This window comes from Pseudorca crassidens, chromosome 3 (assembly GCF_039906515.1).
Source record: "Pseudorca crassidens isolate mPseCra1 chromosome 3, mPseCra1.hap1, whole genome shotgun sequence".
NCBI classification, from domain to species: domain Eukaryota; kingdom Metazoa; phylum Chordata; class Mammalia; order Artiodactyla; family Delphinidae; genus Pseudorca; species Pseudorca crassidens.
Genome location: NC_090298.1, coordinates 163,514,309 through 163,521,504, shown reverse-complemented (window position 1 = coordinate 163,521,504; position 7,196 = coordinate 163,514,309). Strand labels below are relative to the sequence as shown.

General features: G+C 37.1%; 1 non-coding gene across 1 annotated transcript; it reads right to left on the bottom strand.

Moving 5' to 3' along the window:
- Positions 1-345: 345 nt before the first annotated feature.
- Positions 346-433, bottom strand: LOC137222874 (small nucleolar RNA SNORA20). Its single transcript, XR_010942650.1, has one exon. It is a non-coding gene; the product is annotated as a small nucleolar RNA SNORA20 (small nucleolar RNA).
- Between the last annotated feature and the right edge of the window lie 6,763 nt (positions 434-7,196).

Here is a 7,196-nt window from a genome sequence, read left to right as displayed (position 1 = left end):
ATTTTAATAAGTCCACATAGAAATTCACTCTAAGTGCCTTGATTAAATGCTGCATACATAGGACATTTAGACACAGAAGCAATGTCTTGACCATGCAGAAGAGATAAAGTGGTTACTCCATCTCAATGTACAATGGCCCAACATTATTATTATTTTTTTAATTTGTATTGGAGTAGAGTCAGTTTACTATGTTGTGTTAGTTTCAGGTGTACAGCAAAGTGAATCAGTTATACATATACATATATCCACTCTTTTTTTTTTTAGGTTCTTTTCCCATACAGACCTTTACAGAGTATTGAGTAGAGCTCCCTGTGCTAGACAGTAGGTCGTTATTAGTTATCTCTCTTTTGTATAGTATGGCCCAACATTATTTTATCCCATGCATATAACTGCTCATGTCATTGAAAGACTATAGAAGCAAATACATGGGAAGCAACTTTCTTTTCTTCTTTTAGTTCAGTCTGGCCGTATTTGAATTTCACAGGTTTTGGGCTTCTTCTCTGGGCCAGTGGAGTGTTACAATTATGCTTCATTACAAACTATCCCAATGCTCAGTGGCTTAAAGCAATAGTCCTATATCCCCATGCACCTGTGAGTCTTCCAGGTTGGCAAAACTGGGCAGGGGCTCAGCTGGTTGACTCGGCTCCATGCGTCTTTCATCCTTGTCCTGGGATAGCTGTGCTCATGGTGATAGCAGAGGTGCAAGAGGGCAGGTGGAAACATGGGAAGTCTCTTAAGGCCCAGGCTCGGAACCGGCTTATTGCCATTTCTGCCCATGTGCTGTTGATCAAAGCAAGTCCAAAGGCAAGCGTTGAGGAAATACATGTCATCCACAATGAGGATGTGCCAAACATAGGGATACAGGAAGGAGTGAATAGTTGGGGCCAATCTATCTATGGTCACCAACTCTTGCAAAAGACACAAGAGTTTAGGTTGACTCAGAATGGTCTCATCCACATAAAGGAAAAAGCAGAAATTTTGGACATTTTCAAAGGACTTTTAAGGAAACCAGGATGGCTATTTATATTCATCATGAAGTGACTCATACAAGTCATGTGATTTAAAAATAGGAAAATTCAATGCTAATTGCATAGACTAACAATAATAACATCTTACACTGCATTGCCTTTTAGAGTGCACAATGCATTTTAATATCTGATGCCTCATTTTATACTCAAAACAGCCCTCCTCAAGTATTATTATCCTAATTTTGAACATGGTGTGATGGAGGCTTAAGTGACTTGCCCAAGGTCACACAGCTTGCCAGTGGGAGAGACTAGAATTAATAAAATCACTTGATATGTAGCAGATGCTAAGGGATTTACGTACACCAGAGGTCAGCAAACTATAGCCCAGGGGCCAAATAAGCCTGTAATGATTTTTTCCTTTGCCCATTTTTATTGTTTTTTAACATCTTTATTGGAGTATAACTGCTTTACAATGGTGTGTTAGTTTCTGCTTTATAACAAAGTGAATCAGTTATACATATGCATATATCCCCATATCTCTTCCCTCTGGAGTCACCCTCCCTCCCACCCTCCCTATGCCACACCTCTAGGTGGTCACAAAGTACCGAGCTGATCTCCCTGTGCTATGCAGCTGCTTCCCACTAGCTATCTATTTTACGTTTGGTAGTGTATATATGTCCATGCCACTCTCGCACTTCATCCCAGCTTACCCTTCCCCTTCCCCATGTCTTCAAGTCCATTCTCTAGTAGGTTCGCATCTTTATTCCGTCTTGCTCTTAGGTTCTTCAACCATTTTTTTTGTTTGTTTTAGATTCCATATATAGGTATTAGCATACGGTATTTGTTTTTCTCTTTCTGACTTACTTCACTCTGTATGACGGAATTTAGGTCCATCCACCTCACTACAAATAACTCAATTTCGTTTCTTTTTATGGCTGAGTAATATTCCATTGTATATATGTGCCACAACTTCTTTATCCATTCATCTGTCAATGGACACTTAGGTTGCTTCCATGTCCTGGCTATTGTAAATAGAGCTGCAATGAACATTGTGGTACATGACTCTTCTTGAATTATGGTTTTCTCAGGGTATATGGCCAGCACTGGGATTGTTGGGTCGTATGGTAGTGCTATTTTTAGTTTTTTAAGGAACCTCCATACTGTTCTCCATAGTAGCTGTATCAATTTACATACCCACCAACAGTGCAAGAGGGTTCCCTTTTCTCCACACCCTCTCCAGCATTTACTGTGTGTAGATTTTCTGATGATGGCCATTCTGACCTGTGTGAGATGATATCTCATTGTAGTTTTGATTTGCATTTCTCTAATGATTAATGATGTTGAGTATACTTTCATGTGTTTGTTGGCAATCTGTATATCTTCTTTGGAGAAATGTTTATTTATGTCTTCTGCTCATTTTTGGATTGGGTTGTTTGTTTTTTTGATATTGAGCTGCATGAGCTGCTTGTAAATTTTGGAGATTAATCCTTTATCAGTTGTTTCCTTTGCAAATATTTTCTCCCATTCTGAGGGTTGACTTTTCATCTTGTTTATGGTTTCCTTTGTGGTACAAAAGCTTTTAAGTTTCATTAGGTCCCATTTGTTTATTTTTGTTTTTATTTCCATTTCTCTAGGAGGTGGGTCAAAAAAGATCTTGCTGTGATTTATGTCATAGAGTGCTCTGCCTATGTTTTCCTCTAAGAGTTTGATAGTGTCTGGCCTTACATTTAGGTCTTTAATCCATTTTGAGTTTATTTTTGTGTATGGTGTTAGGGAGTGTTCTAATTTCATTCTTTTCCATGTAGCTGTCCAGTTTTCCCAGCACCACTTATTGAAGAAGTTGTCTTTTCTCCATTGTATGTTCTTGTCTCCTTTATCAAAGATAAGGTGACCATATGTGCATGGGTTTATCTCTAGGTTTTCTATCCTGTTCCTTTGATCTATATTTCTGTTTTTGTGCCAGTACCATACTGTATTGATTTCCCTAGCTTTGTAGTATAGTCTGAAGTCAGGGAGCCTGATTCTTCCAGCTCCATTTTTCTTTCTCAAGATTGCTTTGGCTATTCAGGGTCTTTTGTGTTTCCATACAAATTGTGAAATTTTTTGTTCTAGTTCTGTGAAAAATGCCATTGGTAGTTTGATAGGGATTGCATTGAATCTGTAGATTGCTTTGGGTAGTATAGTCATTTTCACAGTGTTGATTCTTCCAATCCAAGAACATGGTATATCTCTCCATCTATTTGTATCATCTTTGCTTTCTTTCATCAGTGTCTTATAATTTTCTGCATACAGGTCTTTTGTTTCCTTAGGTATGTTTATTCCTAGGTATTTTATTCTTTTTGTTGCAATGGTAAATGGGAGTGTTTTCTTAATTTCATTTTCAGATTTTTCATCATTAGTGTATAGGAATGCAAGAGATTTCTGTGCATTATTTTTGAATCTGCTACTTTACCAAATTCATTGATTTGGTCTAGTAGTTTTCTGGTAGCATCTTTAGGATTCTCTATGTTTACTATCATGTCATCTGCAAACAGTGACAGCTTTACTTCTTCTTTTCTGATTTAGATTCCTTTAATTTTTTTTATTCCCTGATTGCTGTGGCTAAAACTTCCAAGACTATGTTGAATAATAGTGGTGAGAGTGGGCAACCTTGTCTTGTTCCTGATCTTACTGGAAATGGTTTCAGTTTTTCACCATTGAGGACGAGGTTGGCTGTGGGTTTGTCATATATGGCCTTTATTATGTTGAGGTAAGTTCCCTCTATGCCTACTTTCTGGAGGGTTTTTATCATAAATAGGTGTTGAATTTTGTTGAAAGCTTTCTCTGCACCTATTGAGATGATAATATCCTTTTTCTCCTTCAGTTTGTTAATATGGTGTGTCACACTGATTGATTTGCATATATTGAAGAATCCTTGCATTCCTGGGATAAACCCCACTTGATCATGGTGTATGATCCTTTTAATGTGCTGTTGGATTCTGTTTGCTAGTATTTTGTTGAGGATTTTTGCATCTATGTTCATCAGTGATATTGGACTGTAGTTTTCTTTCTTTGTGACATCTTTGTCTGGTTTTGGTATCAGGGTGATGGTGGCCTCGTAGAATGAGTTTGGGAGTATTCCTCCCTCTGCTATATTTTGGAAGAGTTTGAGAAGGATAGGTGTTAGCTCTTCTCTAAATGTTTGATAGAATTTGCCTGTGAAGCCATCTGGTCCTGGGCTTTTGTTTGTTGGAAGATTTTTAATCACAGTCTCAATTTCAGTGCTTGGGATTGGTCTGTTCATATTTTCTGTTCCTTTCTGCTTCAGCCTCGGAAGGTTGTGCATTTCTAAGAATTTGTCCATATCTTCCAGGTTGTCCATTTTATTGGCATATAGTTGTTTGTAGTAATCTCTCATGATCCTTTGTATTTCTACAGTGTCAGTTGTTACTTCTCCTTTTTCATTTCTAATTCTATTGATTTGAGCCTCCTCCCTTTTTTTCTTGATGAGTCTGGCTAATGGTTTACCAATTTTGTTTATTTTCTCAAAGAACCAGCTTTTAGTTTTATTGATCTTTGCTATCATTTCCTTCATTTCTTTTTCATTTATTTCTGATCTGATCATTATGATTTCTTTCCTTCTGCTAACTTTGGGGGTTTTTTGTTCTTCTTTCTTTAGTTGCTTTAGGTGTAAGGTTAGGTTGTTTATTTGAGATGTTTCTTGTTTCTTAAGGTGGGATTGTATTGCTATAAACTTCCCTCTTAGAACTGCTTTTGCTGCATCTCATAGGTTTTGGGTCGTCGTGTTTTCATTGTCATTTGTTTCTAGGTATTTTTGATTTCCTCTTTGATTTCTTCAGTGATCTCTTGGTTATTAAGTAGAGTATTGTTTAGCCTCCATGTGTTTGCATTTTTTTACAGATTTTTACCCTGTAATTGATATCTAGTCTCATAGCACTGTGGTCAGAAAAGATACCTGATAAGATTTCAATTTTCTGAAATTTACCAAGGCTTGATTTGTGACCCAAGATATGATCTATCCTGGAGAATATTCCATGAACACTTGAGAAGAAAGTGTATTTTGTTGTTTTTGGATGGAATGTCCTATAAATATCAATTAAGTCCATCTTGTTTAATGTATCATTTAAAGCTTGTGTTTCCTTATTTATTTTCATTTTGGATGATCTGTCATTGGTGAAAGTGGGGTGTTAAAGTCCCCTACTATGATTGTGTTACTGTCAATTTCCCCTTTTATGGCTGTTAGTATTTGCCTTATGTATTGAGGTGCTCCTATGTTGGGTGCATAAATATTTACAATTGTTATATGTTCTTCTTGGATCGATCCCTTGATCATTATGTAGTGTCCTTCTTTGTCTCTTGTAATAGTCTTTGTTTTAAAGTCTGTTTTGTCTGATATGAGAATTGCTACTCCAGCTTTCTTTTGATTTCCATTTGCATGGAATATCTTTTTCCATCCCCTCACTTTCAGTCTGTATGTGTCCCTAGGTCTGAAGTGGGTCTCTTGTAAACAGCATATATATGGGTCTTGTTTTTGTATCCATTCAGCCAGTTTATGTCTTTTGGTTGGAACATTTAATCCATTTACATTTATGGTAGTTATCGATATTTATATTCCTATTACCATTTTCTTAATTGTTTTGGTTTTGTTATCGTAGGTCTTTTCCTTCTCTTGTATTTCCTGCCTAGAGAAGTTCTTTTAGCATTTGTTGTAAAGCTTGTTTGGTGGTGCTGAATTCTCTTAGTTTTTACTTGTCTGTAAAGGTTTTAATTTCTCCGTCAAATCTGAATGAGATCCTGGTTGGGTAGAATAATGTTGGTTGTAGGTTTTTCCCTTTCATCACTTTAAATGTATCCTGCCACTTGCTTCTAGCTTGCAGAGTTTCTGCTGAAAGATCAGCTGTTAACCTTATGGGGATTCCCTTGTATGTTATTTGTTGTTTTTACCTTGCTGCTTTTAATATTTTTTCATTGTATTTAATTTTGATAGTTTGATTAATATGTGTCTTGGTGTGTTTCTCCTTGGATTTATCCTTTATGGGACTCTCTGTGCTTCCTGGACTTGATTAACTATTTCCTTTTCCATATTAGGGACGTTTTCAACTATAATCTCTTCAAATATTTTCTCAGTCCCTTTCTTTTTCTCTTCTTCTTCTGGGACTCCTATAATTTGAATGTTGCTGCATTTAATGTTGTCCCAGAGGTCTCTGAGACTGTCCTCAAATCTTTTCATTCTTTTTTCTTTATTCTGCTCTGCAGTAGTTATTTCCACTATTTTATCTTCCAGGTCACTTATCCGTTCTTCTGCCCCTGTTATTCTGTTATTGATTCCTTCTAGAAATTTTTAAATTTCATTTATTCTGTTGTTCATCACTGTTTGTTTGCTCTTTAGTTTTTCTAGGTCCTTGTTAAACTTTTCTTGTATTTTCTCCACTCTATTTCCAAGATTTGGATTATCTTTACTGTCATTATTTTGAATTCTTTTTCAGGTAGGCTGTCTATTTCCTCTTCATTTTTAGGTCTGGTGGGTTTTTACCTTGCTCCTTCACCTACTGTGTGTTTCTCTGTCTTCTCATTTTGCTTAATTTACTGTGTTTGGGGTCTCCCTTTCACAGGCTGCATGTTCGGAGTTCCTGTTGTTTTTGGTGTCTGCCCCCAGTGGCTAAGGTTGGTTCAGTGGGTTGTGTAGGCTTCCTGGTGGAGGGGACTAGTGCCTGTATTCTGGTGGATGAAGCTGGATCTTGTCTTTCTGGTGGGCAGGTCCACATCTGGTGGTGTGTTTTGGGGTGTCTGTGACCTTATTATGATTTTAGGCAGCCTCTCTGCTAATGGGTGGGTCTGTGTTCCTGTCTTGCTAGTTGTTTGGCATAGGCTGTCCAGCACTGTAGCTTGCTGGTGGTTGAATGGGTCTGGGTCTTGGTGTTGAGATGGAGATCTCTGGGAGATTTTTGCCGTTTGATATTACATGGAGCTGGGGGGTCTCTGGTGGACCAATGTCCTGAACTTGGCTCTCCCACCTCAGAGGCACAGCCCTGACACCTGGCTGGAGCACCAAGAGCCTGTCATCCACACGGCTCAGAATAAAAGGGAGAAAAAAAGAAAGAAAGAAGGTGATAAAGTAAAATAAAATAAAATAAAATGAAATAAAATAAGATAAAATAAAGTTATTAAAATAAAAAATAATTATAAAAAAATTAAAAAGTAATAAAAAAAAGTAAGAAAGAAAGAAAG